Source organism: Triticum aestivum, chromosome 3D, assembly GCF_018294505.1.
Source record: "Triticum aestivum cultivar Chinese Spring chromosome 3D, IWGSC CS RefSeq v2.1, whole genome shotgun sequence".
In the NCBI taxonomy this organism is placed as follows: Eukaryota; Viridiplantae; Streptophyta; class Magnoliopsida; order Poales; family Poaceae; genus Triticum; species Triticum aestivum.
In genome coordinates, this window is record NC_057802.1 from 374,007,732 (window position 1) to 374,025,843 (window position 18,112).

Sequence of the window (18,112 nt, forward strand, 5' to 3'; positions counted from 1 at the left end):
CTAGAAGGAGATTGTTAAGTGTGAGTGTGTGTTTTACCCATCCAGGCGGAGGTTATGTGCACAAAAGAGGAGAATGATTCGATGTGGCGTTAGGATTGAGGGTAATTAACTACGTATGGATACATAGAGACCTTGAACGTGCATGTGTGAGAGGTATACATGTATACGTGGGATGTGTGTGTGTGCGCGCGCGCATGATCGAGATAAAAGAAAGAAGACATAAGTCATAAGATCAATGACATGGGAGAGATGGATCGGTATGACAATATGCATGCATGTGAGAATGCAGGGAAGAAGGCCCAACAATTGAGCATGTGTTTTTGTCTTTAAGAGATAGTGGCGTGGGCTGGAGCATGCATCTATGGCGAGCAGAGGCAGTGAGGTGCAACGATTGTGCAAAAGAGACCAACCTATAAATGCATATGTATGGAGAGACATATATAGTGTGGGTGATAGGAAGCAAGACTCCGTGCGAGAAAGAAATGTTGACGGAGAAACTACAGATAGATACAGAGATGGAGATGCTAGCTAGAGGGACATCCGCTAGTTTGGGTGTTGGAGATGACCATCGGGTGGTTCAAAGGGTGAAGTTATATATGTGTGTGAGAGGGCACTTGACTGCCTGTAGAGAGAAACATATGTAGTGTGCATGATAGGAATCAAGAGTGAGGGCGAGAAAGAAGGTTGATGGAGAAACAGATAAATAGAAAGATAAAGATGCTAGCTAGTGTGCGTTAGAGATAGGAGTCGAGTGGATCAGAAGGCTGGGTTATGTGTGTGGGTGTGAGAGAGCTAGAGAGAGGATGCATGTGAGTCACATACAAACAGATATCAGAGAGAAATGAGATCCGGAGAGACGGAGTTTTGTGTCTGCGAGAGAGAAAGATATTTCACAACGAGAGTGATAGCTAGAGAGACATACAAGGGAACGCAAGATATCTCTAGGGAGAGAGGGTGTGTGTGAGCGACATACAAGAGAACAATGGAGAAATACGAGACCCTGGGAGACAGAGTTTGTGTTTGTGTGTGAGAAAGAGATATTGAAGAGGAAGAGTCGTAGGTTCTCATATCTAAGGAGCGAAAGACATCTCTGTATGAGGGGTGTGCGAGTGGCACACATGGGAATAGTAGAGAGAAATGAGACCCCGGGAGACAAAGTTTTGTGTTTGTGTGAGAGAAAGAGATTCCACATGGAGAATCATAGTTAGAGACACATAGCAGGGAGCGAGATATACTTAGAGAGAGATAGAGTGATGAAGGTCGAGGGAGAGAGTACCGTAAGTTTGTTACGAAGATAAAAGATCATTGTCGACATACAGGTAGCACGAGAGATACCTGAGAGACGATGAACGCGTATAGGTCCAGAGAGATAGTCCTATATAAGCATGAGTGATAGCTATATGAGACGAATATCTGGATTAAAGGGGATTCAAATATTTAAACTGGAGATCACGACATCGATAATATCATAACGCAAATTGGTGTATCAAACATGCATATTCATTTGAATTTGGGCACACGTGTAATGTTATATAGTTTATCAATATTGGTGATCCATAGATTCTTCAATTACAAACAATGCATGGTTTATATGCAATTAATGTCTAAACGGGATTACACTATATGTTGCGTGTGTGAAACACATTATACATGTTTGAGAAGTAAAAAAAAACCCCGCATGAAACACACATTAATTGGAGACAGTTAGTGAGGAATGCATACATTGGATTTCAACATAAAGTGGTTTCAAATATTTGAAAATCCAAATTGATGGATACAACCTTATGAATCTGAGATCATGCCATTTGTAAACCATATTTATGTATAAATGGTGTTGTGCTTTTGAAAGTATATAAAAAAAATGATGTATATAGAATGTAATTCCAATTGAAAATGGATCCCGCCCGAAAAAAAAGAATACAAATGGGATTCGAATTGAGTTGGCATGGTAAACGTGCACTGTGCAAAATTTGAACGAAGCGGGGAAAGTCGCAGTAACCGCCTGAAACCAAAATCTGCGAGATGGAAATCACTACTGCCTATCCCTGCCACGCAAAGCCTATCTGCTGGATTTCTATAGGTTTCGATAGGGGTAGGTTTGTAATTTCACCCAAACGTGACGTAACCGCCTCTCACCCGGATTCATACATAGTGGGCGCCAAAACACAGTGTGTCCTCGGCCGAAATCGACTCCCTCCCCGATTCATATTCATACACAGTGGGCGCCAAAAACAAACTCTCGTCGGCAAATATTCGGTGTATGCGAGATTACCGTCCTATCCCCAACCGACTAATGTTGCTGTGATGTAGTAGAAATTTGAAACGGGGGCTAAGTTTGTAAATTTCCTCGCATTTGAGACAAGCGCGCCCTGAATACATGGTTCCCCCCTTCCTCTCTACCTCCCTTTTCCCCATTCGTACTCCATGGGCGCCAAAACATCCTCTCCACCCCACCCTCCTCCGTCCGCCGCCGTCCGCCACCCATCCACCGCCGTCCTCCTCCACCATGCCGGAGCTGATACCCCGACGCCGTCGTCCATTACAAGAGATCGACCTCTCTCATCCACGGCTTCGGACCGGGATCCTTGCATCCCGTCCTCTTGCTTCATCCCCGCCGTCGTCCACCTTGCCGGCGCCGCTCCTACGACCGTCTCGTCCACCGTGCCCCGCCGCCACCGTCTACCCTCCTAGATCTGCTTCCACGCTGCCGACAGCCATCGCTACCGCAGCACCGTCAAATTCTCAGCAGATGCGTACACGGCGCCGCACCAGAGGCGGTACTCTTTTGTATCTGCTCAACTTATTTATCGCAGCAAGAAAATAGATCGCCACTGCTTTACTCTGATTTCTTGTCTTGGTTGCAAAGTTGCCTTTGTCCGGTTTCCACCTTCAGATCCGCCATGGCACGCTCAACACTATACTCCCAATGCTTATGGTTTTCCCCTTTTATATTCCACACTAGTTAAATCACAGTAGACTAAATTTCAAAATTGGGTCAGTCGATTTTTCAGAGCTCGCCGGAGTTCGCCGGTGCGAACGAAGGGGCTCGGGTGGTTGTGGGGCCTCGCCGAACGAAGAAAACTCGACGCGGGTGGGGGTTGGGGTGGGGGTGGGTGTGGCGGAGGAACACAGGCGGCGGGGGCCGGTGGTCCGGCCGGCAGCCCGTGCGGTGTTCTGTATGGGAAGAATCAGAGACGAGGAAGAAGATGGGTTAGGAGACGTAGGATCGTCATCCAACCGCCTGAAATGGTCGAGAGACAGCCGGGAGTTGCATTCTTAATGCGCTCTGGTTCATCATGTGTGGGCACTGCGCAACCAACATTTTATTATCCAAAATCTGCTTGCTCTTCTTTACCATGTCCCTCTTCCGTTCTTCTTTAATATGTACTCTCTCCGTTCCTAAATACAAGTCTTTGTATAGATTCCACCATGGACTACATATGGAGCAAAATGAGTGAATCTACACTCTAAAATGTATATGGATACATCTGTATGTGATCCATAGTGGAAATCTCTACCAAGACTTATATTTTGGAACGGAGGGAGTATGATAGTGGTACAGTATGTTCCTTGTACTGAAGATGAGCAGGGACTTTTGCAGTGTAGAGGTCTATAGGGTCGGTTGTGATGGACACTTTGAGCCTCTTTGATTCGTAGGATCTTGTAAACATAGGAATAGGATTTGTAGTCACCTGCCCACTTGAATCCTATAAGAATAGCAAGGAAATGCGGGGAGCTATGTCGCCTTTGAGAGTAACACTGATATTAATAGTACCGCACCTTCACTTGAAGAGAGCTGGTATCCGAAGCCTTTCTAGCCGTACCAGCAATACTAGCACATATATTCCAGCAAGTTCCACTTTGCTGATTTTACTCTGATGCTTACGGTTTTCCCCGTTATATCTACACTATGATCTGTGTAGCTGCTTTGTGTCACACTAGCAGCAGTCCACTCTTGAAGCTAAACACTGCAATGACTTACAAAATTGGCACCAAGGCATTGAGTGCCATTCTGGATGCAATGAAACTCATACGCTCCCCACCTGTTGATTCTTGTTCAGAATATGATCCTAATGACTCTTGTTCAAAACTGCCACATATAGAGAGACGACATGGAATTGCATTTCTTTGGGCGCTGTGATTCATCATGAGTGGGCAACCAACATTGTATGCAACGAAGCGGAACCTCAAGAATATGCTTCCTCTTCTGTTCTTTAACATGTTCCTCTTTGTTTATTCTGTATTTAGTACGTACAGTATGTTCCTTGTCAGGAAGGGGCGCAGGGACATCTGCAGTCAATAGCTGATAGAGCTGGCCTGTACGTGATCAATAGGCTTTCAATTACTAGCAGCAATACAACACCGTATTTTCAAGCCAGTTCCACTTTCCCGATTGATATATCGTGGTTATGGTGTACCCCTGTTATGTACACTATGATCTGCCTAGTTGTTGTGTGCTCTTGTTATCATGGTTTGGCAATAAACTCTCTATATAGTATATTATGAACCTATCATCTGCCAGCTATCCTTACTTCCGGAGCCTATTTTTGTGTGTACTTGTGCCAGATTATATAAATGCACGCACCATATTATAGCACACATGAGCTCTCTCATCAGAATCCAGTGATAGCACACAAGTGTTTACATGGGCGCCCCTATATTAGAATATCATCTGCATTACAAAGATAATCTCACAACTATTTATGTTTTCATGGTTCTCAGATATTATACGCAATTACAGTGAATATCAGAATCCGCACATCAGAAGAATATTGTGGAACACTGCAATGACTTACAAAATTAGCACCAAGGCATTGAGTGCCATTCTGGAAGCAATGAAACTCATACGCTCCCCACCTGTTGATTCTTGTTCAGAATATCATCCTAATGACTATTCTAACCTCGAGGAGTCAAAGGTAGATGGCCTGTCCTGTTCACCCATCAAGGTTCCTGTTCTAATTTGGCAAGGTTTTATTGATTGCGCGTATCTTGCATATGTTGTCTTGCATTTCTTCTACTTTGTTGCACCACCATCTGCTTAGTTTACTCATCATATAACTCGAGATGCCATGCCCATCCATTATCAATACATATTCCATCTGTCATCATACCATGTTTTTCCACTCAAATGCTGTTCTTGTGCATCAGACATCAAAAAGGAAGAGGGTGATTGTCGAACCTGAAGGAGCACCAGCAAAGTCCTTGAAAAACGTGGTGGTGCCGGAGAAATCAGACAGCGCCCCACTTATATTGGCTGTACAACCAGTGACACTAAATGTAGGACCGACTCCGGCAGACTGTACCCATACTTCACTGGCCACACCACTAGCCCCACCACACAGGACCTGCACTCCAGCAGAAGGTCTACCGATTTCATTTGCCATAGCACCAGCTGTACCACAGAAAAATCCCACTCTAGCAAAAAGTACAACAAGTCCACCAGTCGAAGACCTATCCCAACTGCAGAGATGACCAATTCCTGCAGATTGGAACCCCATTCCATTTATTCCCAGTTTAAAAGACAATGCTTTCAATGTTGTTAGGGACTACGTGCATATATTCCCATCATGGGAAAATTATAGTGAAGACAAACACCATTTTCACATCTTCCTGTCCAACTTACGTGTAAGTGCTATTATTCATGGTTATTATTTTCCTGTTTTCTGCTGATCAAACACATCAGTGATTTACATTACATTGTTGTAACTAGGCGAGGGCCAATATGGATAGTCATGACGAGCAAAGCTTGCTTGTGCTTTTCAAGGAAGCATTGCAGCAGTATCGGTGTTACCTGAGGAAATCACACTTTGATGGCAAGTCTATAAACGAATTTCCGGTGAAGTCTCCTGTGCTAAATTTAGAAGACATTGAATGGAAAAACCTTGTTATGCACCGGTCTCGTTCCCAGGATGAGGTACTGTCTATGAAATCAAATGACAATTTGAACTTCTACTTTTCCGCATGTGCCTTACGGATCTTTTTTGCAAGAAATCTGCTTGAAGAAGAATTCCGGTTTGAACAGAACGATAGGATATCGCAAATATGCTGCCCGCTGCTTTGCTCTTGTTAGTACCCGTTGTCCTGTATCACTGTACTTGCATACATACCTTGTTCATTATCTGACAGCAGTATGCATGATAGGTTGCTTATCAATTGTTCGCTCCAAATTATCTGATCTGTATGAATGGTTACATTAGTGTAGAATATATCCAATGCCAATGATTTTTTTAGCTCTGCATTGTTCTTGTAAGTACATGCTGTCCTTTATCAATGTACTTATATTGACAGGTAGTTGTTCATGTACCATCACTCTGCAGCTTATTTTCCTTTGCCCTCCATTTTCTACACATCAGGTCTATATTTACTCTTACCATAAGGTTGGTACTGAAGTAGTTTAGCTGTGCATTGCTCTTGGTTGTGCCTTTTGCCTGTATCGCTGCACATACATTTATAGCTACTTGGTTATGTAGCATCACTCTTCATCTTATCTTAAATATTCTCCATTTTTCGTATATTATCACATCTATATTTACTCTTACCAAAATGTAGAATAAAGGCAATGCTTATGAAGAAGATTCTGTGGTAAACTTCTTGAATTGCCCCCCCATCAGCATGGACAAGGGCTTTATAGAGCCTGTCTTCACCAGTAATGTAAGTTTGTCCTTCTCAAGCCTTCAAACTTTGTTGTGTATATTTGGTTAGGCATGACTGCAACAGCTGTTTATTTTTGGTGTTTGCATCAAATTGCATGTTTAAAGTTTATTATGTAGTTCATAAACAAAAGTTTGTCCTTCTCAATTTAAGTTTTCAGTTGTACAACCAAGTTCCTTCTTCATACCATGTAAATTAAACTATACAGAGCAAGTGATCTTCTTTTGCACTACATGTATGCTTCTGTTCTTCATCCGTAATCCAGTGGTGTGGTGAACCTACCCACTACAACACAATGTCATATTCTGCAATGTCTTAACTATGAACAATGTCATATCATTCTACTATTATTTAAACCGTCTCTTTATTTGCCAATCTGAAATGGGATAAATTGACAGCACACTAACCATTGATACTTATGAGTTCTTGATCTGTAATCCAGTGGTGTCGTGAAGCTGCCAACTCCTTCACAATGTCATTTCCTGCCATGTCTTGACCTGAACAATACCATATTGTGTTAATGCAATTTTAAACTGTGTCACTTTATTCGTCAGTAAGAAATGTGATGAATTGTGAGCACTGATACTTTTATGTGCAAAACCTGTCATCTGTCTGCTTGTTTATCTTTTAGAGTGAGGAAGATATAAGTGTTGAACAAGCGCAGTGTCATCATCTTGCTCAGGTGCTTGCGCTGCAGCTCGCCAGCAGGGCTAACCTTTCTTGAACTCTATTGAAGTGCTGTCGGTTTTGTATATTATTTTGTCGGCGTGTTTATTTGCACTGGTGGCGATCTTTGATGCCCAGTGTATGTAATCTGCTGTCTGCTTGTGCTTTATTATCATAGTGGCGAACTTTGATGCCCAGTGGATGTAATATGCCGTAATTTCTTTATTGTATAGTCTAGGTTTTTTCTTATTCACGATGCTGCAGTTATTTTACTATATATATATCGTGTCTTCGCAGTAAACCGGCCAAACCGTAAATTTACGGTACATAATCGGGCCATCATGCAATCACGATGTATGATCGGCATCATGGGCCTCGTCAAACTGGCCCACTAGTAGATTCGGGCCTTTAATAGGCCGAGTAACCCCCGGCCCTCTTTTCGCAAGAAAACTCAATTGGCTTTTAGGAGGCTGAGAAGTAGGTTGGGCCTGAAACGTGCCGAACAGCTCACGGGCCGGCAGCAGCCCGAAATGGACCCCGGCCCATGATTGTGCGAATCAAATCACGGGCTTTTAACAGGCCAAAATTGTCTCGGTCCTTGTTTGGCCCAATCAGATATTGGCTGCGAGCAGGCCGGATGCAAACCGGGCCGCAGTTAGGCCCAACAATATGACGGGCTTTTAACAGGCCGAAATTAATATAGGGCCGAAATGTTAAACCGGCCCTTAACAGGCCGAAACTAATATCTGGCCGAATTACTAAATGGGCCTTTAGCAAGTGGGCCCAAAAGCATAGCGCCCAGTTAACGGGCCCAATCTGATATGGGCCATAATTGAGGCCAAAGCCTCTTAAAGGGCCGGACCTGATCTGGGCCGTGATTTGGCCCAGAACGTGGGAGGCTTTTAACGGGCCGGATCTCATATGGGCCATTATTAGGCCCGGAACGTGGTAGGCCATTAATGGACCGGATCAAATATGGGCCGGCATTTGGCCCAAAACATGGTAGCCAGTTAATGGGCCGGCCTACTAGGGTCCTCAAAATCTTGTGGGCCTATAGCTAGGCCGGCCCATTAGTGTCGGCGAAATCTCGTGGGCCTTTAGCTGGGCCGGCCCATTATGATCCGCAAGAATTTTGTGGGCCTTTACCTGGGACGGCCCATTATGGCACACAAAAATCTTGTGGGCCTTTACCTGGGCTGGCCCATTATGGCCCGTGAAATCTTGTGGGCCTTTAGCTGGGCCAGCCATTATGGTCCGCAAAATCTCGTGGGCCTTTAGCTGGGCCGGCCCATTATGGTCCGCAAAATCTTGTGGGCCTTTAGTTGGGCCGGCCCATTTAAACTTGATGGGCCGTGCCACGTGTCGACGTATCATAGGCGCCTTCTGTCCAATGAGTGGATGACATCTGTCCCAACGATGAGCCGACAAGTGTTTCCTACTATGACAAACACGTATCATCACGGAAGTGTATTTTTTTTGTAGTGAAAACTCAAAGCTAGATCATACTAAAAACTTTATTCTACTAGATCAAGATATAACCAAAAGGATTGAACTAAGGAAAACGATAAATATAGAGATGTGGTGATGATACGATACCAGGGCACCCCCCCAAGCTTGGCAGTTGCCAAGGGGAGTGCCCATACCCATGTATTTATGTCTCTTTCTTCGGAGGTCATGATGATGGAGTTGTTGCACTCTTCTTCTCTAGCTTTGCGTCTGAGGCTAAAATTTTCCTCCCTCAAATCCTTGTTCTCGAGCTCGAGTTTCATTATATTTTTGCTTAATTCCGACTTGCTGTCCTGCGAAAACGTGGTGGGAAAGATTGGACCTTAGGGAGGCTTGACTTCTTGAACTCCACATGCGTATCGCCAGGTTGGGGTAGTGGATCGTCCTCTTCATCGGAGCTTGTCTCCTCCTTCCCCTTTGGCTCATAGTCTTCTTCTTCCTCCGTGGTCCAACCATAATGTTCCACATCCCCATATGCTTTTGGCACTGGTGTGCGTCGGTGCTATACAAACGGTTTTTAACCCCTTTCCGTGATGACATTTGGAACCGTCGCCAAGTGAGTGTGGGCGATAGGGGGGGTCCTTCCCACACGACCCAGAAACCATCGGGGATATGCCCTCCTGGCACACACGCTCGGCAAAATGAGGTCGTGTGCGACTGGCGAGCGCTCAATACGGAAATACGTATAGTAGGGCTAAAAAATACAATTATACAGGAGAAATTGTTTCCGGTCGCAAGTACATCCCACATAGTCAGTCCCCGCTAAACGTTTCCGTTCGTATGTACATCCCACACAGTCGCTCCAAGGAAAACATTTCCGTTTACAGGTACATCACACACAATTTTTCCCGTTAAATCGTTTGTGATAGCATTGCCATTGCACACGATATTAATAATTTTATCGTTTGCGTTATTGAATGCATCACACACGGTGCGTAGAAGAAACCGTGTGGCAAAGGCTGTCCATCACACACAGTTTTTATGTGGTAAACGTTTGCGCAAGGTGGTCTAACGAAAACAGTTTTCAAGAGAAAGTCGTGTGTGCAGTGGAGATTGATCGCACACATGGTGGGTCCTAGAAACATTTCTGATCTCCACGTATATCGCAGACGTTTCGCTTTCGCAAAACGTGTGCAGTGTAATCCTTAATTAATCCCTAATTTAAAAATCACATGTTTTGAATTTGAAAGTAGGCAATCACTTATTTCATATCCAACCATGTTTATTACAAATATAGGTTCAACCACGAATGCATAATTCGATGCACAGGTACATATACTGAAGAACTACAGAAGCACCAAGTAAAGAATGATGAACCACAGTTGTACTAAAGATTGTAAAGAGAGAGGCGAAAGACATTTTGGTTGCTGGAGAAGGTGAAGCGGAATGCCCATATTGTGCCCTCCTCCATGCGTAATGCATGCACGACTCTAGGCCAACCCCTTGTGATGGCTGCCCATCCATCCTTCACTGTCTTCATTAGGACTTCTCGATGCTCATTGTAGTCTGGATGAAATACTTTAACCTTCATTGCGTGTCCACCAATCATGTACTTTGCGAGGTAATCTTGAGTGAACTACTTCGGGAACCACTGGGAACGAAAAAGGTTCAGACATTGTTGTCTAACAACTCATTATGGGCAATAAAAAGAGAAGGCTGCAGAGTTTGTAGTTACCATCCTACAGCTCACTGTTGTGTTGGATAGAGCATAAACAAATAATTTGCTTGCCACCATTCGTATCTTTTTGCTAATAATCCTTATCAGTTTCCTCACTTGATGCTTGTTCATCAATATCTCATTGCCCCATACGCAAAAAGGGTCGATGCATGGATCCTTGCCAAGGGCATATGTACCTACAAGCAACAAGTCACTATTAGAAGCTAACTAGTGTCCAGGCCTGGATCTATATGCACTACATTATGGAACGACGGGGGAAGTACAAGCTGAGGGATGAAGCTAACCTCGGCGGAAAATGGTGGCCACTCCAGTTGTTGTCCTACATAAGTAGTGGAAAGGCATGATAAGTACAGCAACCTTAACATCAAACAAATATTGCAAAGGTAAACAACATCATCTCCGAATGATAGCTTGAATGTGTTGGTTTCAGCATGCTGTTAAAGCAGATATAAAATGGAAGGCAATGTTACCGACAGCAGGCTTAACAACCATCAAATATTGCAATTCAAACTGGTATTGTTGAAAATGAATAGAACGTAGGTAATGCTTAAACATCACACTGGATAAATGTGTAAAACTGGAATAAAGGGCATGTGTTAACTACACCAGGAATAACTGGAACCAAATATAGCCGTTCAAACTGGTATTGATGTAGTCGAGCGGCACAGTTCCGACTTGCAAATAATGACCAACACATTGTGAATGACTGAAATAAACAAGGCATAAATGACCAGTATAACAACTAAATATAGCCATTGAAAACTGGACAGAGTCTCACTAAAACCAACCTAACAAGCAAATACAGATAAACATGGCATATGCTTGAAAACTGGACAAATGCTCACTGCAACCAACCTAACAACCAGATAAAGATAAACAAGGCATCTGCTTGATAACTGGACAAATGCTAAAAAAAGCAACCTAACAACCAAATACAGATAAACAAGGCATCTGCTTGATAACTGGACAATGCTAAAAAAAGCAACCTAACAACCAAATACAGATAAACAAGGCATCTGCTTGATAACTGGACAAATGCTCACTGCAACCAAACTAAGAACCAAATATAGATAAACAAGGCATCTGCTCGATAACTGGAAAAATGCTCACTCCAACCAACCTAACAACCAAATACAGATATACAAGGCATCTACTCACTATAAACAACCAAATATAGCCATTCGTGAAACTGAAGTGGACAATTCATACTTAAACATCACATAGACCTATTGAACAATACATTTTTGCATAACTGAAATAATTAAACACGGCATAGTTAAAACACCGCACGGCAAATGCTACTACAACAAAGGGTACGGGTTGGCAAGCTAGAAAAGGTAAGATTTGCTGATAGAATGTTGCCTCACATTTCATGGACGGGATCCTTCCAGTTGGAAGAGCATAGACCCATGGTGCGCTCTCTAATGTCACAGATGGGCTATTTTACCTTCGAAGAACCTTCATGGGTGCCCTCCTCGTGGTCGTGGTCAATGAGATCTGACTTGGCAATTGAGGATCCCAAGCCGCCGCCGTAGAACATGTCCTTCAGAAATGACAAAATGGGCTCGATGGCGTATAAAGCTCACAAATCCTTGACCGCTTGGCGGAGGAGATCAGCGGCAGGGCCGTCGAAGAGATCGACGGCGGTTAAACCAGAGGGGTTGGGGATGGACCACTTAACCTGTGACATGGCCCGCGTGAAGCCGTTGGTGTGGACGAGCTTGATATCATAGCCAGCTTTCCCAAGATACAGTAATACGCTAGCCCGCTGACATGAAGCCTTCGGCATGGCAACATAGTCAACGTCTTCGCCGGCTTCCACGGCTACGTGTTGCTCCGGGATCGACAGGTCGGGGCGAATGACGACCACCTCGCCAACGTCTGCCAGAGAGGCCATGATAAACCTCTTCTTGGCCGAACGCTCGTCGGGCTCCCCGGGATATGTAGTCGAGCTTAGGCTGCGACATTCTGGAGCAGGGGATGTGGATCTGGCGGGGAGGGACACCGCAGGCCTCGTCTAAAAACTCAAGGGAGTGGGGCGACGGTATGGTAATCGCTGGGTAACCTGAACTTTATTATCTAAGCTAGGAGGAACGGCCAGACCGGCAGGGGTTGGCGGCGGCGCCAGCGGCGGCCGCGAGCTAGGGTTCGAGGGGGGCGGGGGGCGGGTGGGGGACTGTGGAGAGGGGTGGTGTTTGAGGATACGCTGCGGCTATTGAAAATTGTAGTAATGGTGGGTGGAGATGGTGGTGGACGAGGGAGGGAAATGGTTCAAATGCCTCGGCTACTACAATTTTACTATAAGGTCGATGCTGGAGGAGTGTGGGCGATGGTTGAAGTACGGCGGCTGCTACCTCTTGAGCTTACGTTGGTTTTTCCCTTGAAGAGGAAAGGGTGATGCAGCAAAGTAGCGTAAGTATTTCCCTCAGTTTTTGAGAACCAAGGTATCAATCCAGTAGGAGGTTACACACAAGTCGCCTTATACCTGCACAAATAAATAAGAACCTTGCAACCAATGCGATAAAGGGGTTGTCAATCCCTTCACGGCCACTTGCAAAAGTGAGATCTGATAGAGATAATAAGATAAATATTTTTGGTATTTTATGATAAAGACTGAAAGTAAAGATTGCAAAGTAAAAATAGATTGGAAACTTATATGATGGAAAATAGACCCGGGGGCCATAGGTTTCACTAGTGGCTTCTCTCAAGATAGCATAAGTATTACGGTGGGTGAACAAATAACCGTCGAGCAATTGATAGAAAAGTGCATAATTATGAGAATATCTAGGCATGATCATGTATATAGGCATCACGTCCACGACAAGTAGACCGAAATGATTCTGCACCTACTACTATTACTCCACACATCGACCGCTATCCAGCATGCATCTAGAGTATTAAGTTCATAAGAACAGAGTAATGCATTAGGCAAGATGACATGATGTAGAGGGATAAACTCAAGCAATATGATATAGACCCCATCTTTTTATCCTCGATGGCAACAATACAATACGTGCCTTGCTGCCTCTGCTGACACTGGGAAAGGACACCGCAAGATTGAACCCAAAGCTAAGCACTTCTCCCATTGCAAGAAAGATCAATCTAGTAGGCCAAACCAAACTGATAATTCGAAGAGACTTGAAAAGATAACCAATCATACATAAAAGAATTCAGAGGAGATTCACATATTGTTCATAGATAATCTTGATCATAAACCCACAATTCATCGGATCTCGACAAACACACCGCAAAAATAATTACATCGAATAGATCTCCAAGAAGATCGAGGAGAACTTTGTATTGAGATCCAAAGAGAGAGAAGAAGCCATCTAGCTAATAACTATGGACCCAAAGGTCTGTGGTAAACTACTCACACATCATCGGAGAGGCTATGGTGTTGATGTAGAAGCCCTCTGTGATCGATTCCCTCTCCGGCAGAGCGCCGGAAAAGGCCCCAAGATGGGATCTCATGGTACAGAAGGTTGCAGCGGTGGAAATAGGGTTTCGTGGTGCTCCTGGACGTTTTTGGGGTATATGGGTATATATAGGAGGAAGAAGTAGGTCGGTGGAGCTGCGAGGGGCCCACGAGGGTGGGGGGCGCGCCCAGGAGGGGCAGGCGCACCTCCCTGCCTCGTGGCCTTCTCGCTTCTTTCTTGACGTCCACTCCAAGTCCTCTGGATCACGTTTGTTCCAAAAATAAATCTCCCGAAGGTTTCATTCTGTTTGGACTCTGTTTGATATTCCTTTTCTGCGAAACACTGAAATAGGCAAAAAAACAGCAATTTGCACTGGGCCTTCGGTTAATAGGTTAGTACCAAAAATAATAGAAAAGTTCTTAGTAAAGCCCATTAAACATCCAAAACATATAATATAATAGCATGGAACAATCAAAAATTATAGATACGTTGGAGACGTATCAAGCATCCGCAAGCTTAATTCCTGCTCGTCCTCGAGTAGGTAAATGATAAAAACAGAACTTTTGATGTGGAATTCTACCTAGCATATTTCTCAATGTAATTTCCTTTATTGTGGCATGAATTTTCAGATATGAAAGATTCAAGACAAAAGTTTAATATTGACATGAAAATAATAATACTTCGAGCATACTAACAAAGCATGTTGGGGAACGTAGTAATTTAAAAAAATTCCTACGCACACACAGGATCATGGTGATGCATAGCAACGAGAGAGGAGAGTGTTGTCCATGTACCCTCGTAGACCGAAAGCGGAAGCATTAGCACAACACGGTTGATGTAGTCGTAGCACAACATCATCATCATCACGATCCGACCGATCCAAGTACCGAACGTACGGCACCTCCGAGTTCAGCACACATTCAGCTCGTTGACGTCCCGCGAACTCCGATCCAGCAGAGCTTCATGGGAGAGTTCCGTCAGCACGACGGCGTGGTGACGATGATGATGTTGCTACCGACGCAGGGCTTCGCCTATGCACCGCTACGATATGACCGAGGTGGAATATGGTGGACGGGGGCACCGCACACGGCTGGAATAGATCACCAGATCAACTTGAGCATCTAGAGGTGCCCCCTGCCCCCGTATATAAAGGAGCAACGGGGGAGAGGCGGTCGGCTAGGGAGGGCGCACCAAGGGGGATTCCTACTCCCACCGGGAGCAGGACTCCTCCTTTCCTAGTAGGAGTAGGAGAAGGGGGGAAGGAGGAGGTGGAGAGAAGGAAGGAGAGGGGGGTCGCCGCCCCCTTCCCTTGTCCAATTTGGACTGGGGCAAGGGGGGCCGCGCGCCACCTCCTGGCTGCCCTCTGTCTTCTCCACTAAGGCCCAATAGGCCCATTACTTCCGGGGGGGGGGGGGTTCCGGTAACCCCCGGTACTCCGGTAAAATCCCGATTTCATCCGGAACACTTCCAATATCCAAATATAGGCTTCCAATGTATCAATCTTTATGTCTCAACCATTTCGGGACTCCTCGTCATGTCCGTGATCATATCCGGGACTCCGAACTACCTTCTGTACATCAAAACACAAAACTCATAATACCGATCGTCATCTAACTTTAAGCGTGCGGACCCTACGGGTTCGAGAACTATGTAGACATGACCGAGACACGTCTCCGGTCAATAACCAATAGCGGAACCTGGATGCTCATATTGGTTCCTACATATTCTACGAAGATCTTTATCGGTCAAACCGCATAACAACATACGTTATTCCCTTTGTCATCGGTATGTTACTTGCCCGAGATTCGATCGTTGGTATCTCAATACCTAGTTCAGTCTCGTTACCGGAAAGTCTCTTTACTCGTTCCATAATACATCATCTCGCAACTAACTCATTAGTCACATTTCTTGCAAGGCTTATAGTGATGTGCATTACCGAGTGGGCCCAGAGATACCTCTCCGACAATCGGAGTGACAAATTCTAATCTCGAAATACGCCAACCCAACAAGTACCTTTGGAGACACCTGTAGAGTACCTTTATAATCAACCAGTTACATTGTGACGTTTGGTAGCACACAAAGTGTTCCTCCGGTAAACGGGAGTTGCATAATCTCATAGTCATAGGAACATGTATAAGTCATGAAGAAAGCAATAGCAGAATACTAAACGATCAAGTGCTAAGCTAACGGAATGGTTCAAGTCAATCACATCATTCTCCTAATGATGTGATCCCGTTAATCAAATGACAACTCATGTCTATGGCTAGGAAACATAACCATCTTTGATCAATGAGCTAGTCAAGTAGAGGCATACTAGTGACACTCTGTTTGTCTATGTATTCACACAAGTATTATGTTTCCGGTTAATACAATTCTAGCATGAATAATAAACATTTATCATGATATGCGGAAATAAATAATAACTGTATTATTGCCTCTAGGGCATATTTCCTTCAGTCTCCCACTTGCACTAGAGTCAATAATCTAGATTACACAGTAATGATTCTAACACCCATGGAGCCTTGGTGCTGATCATGTTTTGCTCGTGGAAGAGGCTTAGTCAACGGGTCTGCAACATTCAGATCCGTATGTATCTTGCAAATTTGTATGTCTCCCACCTGGACTTGATCCCGGATGGAGTTGAAGCATCTCTTGATGTTCTTGGTCCTCTTGTGAAATCTGGATTCCTTTGCCAAGGCAATTGCACCAGTATTGTCACAAAAGATTTTCATTGGACCCGATGCACTAGGTATGACACCTAGATCGGATATGAACTCCTTCATCCAGACTCCTTCATTTGCTGCTTCCAAAGCAGCTATGTACTCCGCTTCACACGTAGATCCCGCCACAACGCTTTGTTTAGAACTGCACCAACTAACAGCTCCACCGTTACGGGTGAGAAAGTCTCATTGTAGTCAATCCCTTGAACTTGTCAAAAACCTTTTGCAACAAGTTGAGCTTTATGGACAGTAACATTACCGTCAGTGTCAGTCTTCTTCTTGAAGATCCATTTATTCTCAATGGCTTGCCGATCATCGGGCAAGTCAACCAAAGTCCACACTTTGTTCTCATACATGGATCCCATCTCAGATTTCATGGCCTCAAGCCATTTCGCGGAATCTGGGCTCACCATCGATTCTTCATAGTTCGTAGGTTCGTCATGGTCTAGTAACATGACCTCCAAAATAGGATTACCGTACCACTCTGGTGCGGATCTTAATCTGGTTGACCTACGAGGTTCAGTAGTAACTTGATCTGAAGTTTCATGATCAATATCATTAGCTTCCTCACTAATTGGTGTAGATGTCACAGGAACCGGTTTCTGTGATGAACTACTTTCCAATAAGGGAGCAGGTACAGTTACCTCATCAAGTTCTACTTTCCTCCCACTCACTTCTTTCGAGAGAAACTCCTTCTCTAGAAAGGATCCAAATTTAGCAACAAAAGTCTTGCCTTCAGATCTGTGATAGAAGGTGTACCCAATAGTTTCCTTTGGGTATCCTATGAAGATACATTTCTCTGATTTGGGTTCGAGCTTATCAGGTTGAAGCTTTTTCACATAAGCATTGCAGCCCCAAACTTTAAGAAACGACAACTTTGGTTTCTTGCCAAACCACTGTTCATAAGGCATCGTCTAACCGGATTTCGATGGTGCCCTATTTAACATGAATGCAGCCATCTCTAAAGCATAACCCCAAAATGATAGCGGTAAATCAGTAAGAGACATCATAGATCGCACCATATCTAGTAATGTACGATTACGACATTCGGACACACCATTACGCTGTGGTGTTCCGGGTGGCGTGAGTTGCGAAACTATTCCGCATTGTTTCAAATGAAGACCAAACTCGTAACTCAAATATTCTCCTCCATGATCAGATCGTAGAAACTTTATTTTTCTTGTTACGATGATTTTCAACTTCACTCTGAAATTCTTTGAACTTTTGAAATGTTTCAGACTTATGTTTCATTAAGTAGATATACCCATATCTGCTTAAATCATCTGTGAAGGTGAGAAAATAACGATACCCGCCGCGAGCCTCAACATTCATCGGACCACATACATATGTATGTATGATTTCCAACAAATCTGTTGCTCGCTCCATAGTTCCGGAGAACGGCGTTTTAGTCATCTTGCCCATGAGGCATGGTTCGCAAGTACCAAGTGATTCATAATCAAGTGATTCCAAAAGTC

General features: G+C 44.3%; 1 pseudogene; it reads right to left on the reverse strand.

Moving 5' to 3' along the window:
* Positions 1-18,112, reverse strand: part of LOC123076310 (uncharacterized) — a 174,692-nt pseudogene that overhangs the window by 72,586 nt on the left and 83,994 nt on the right.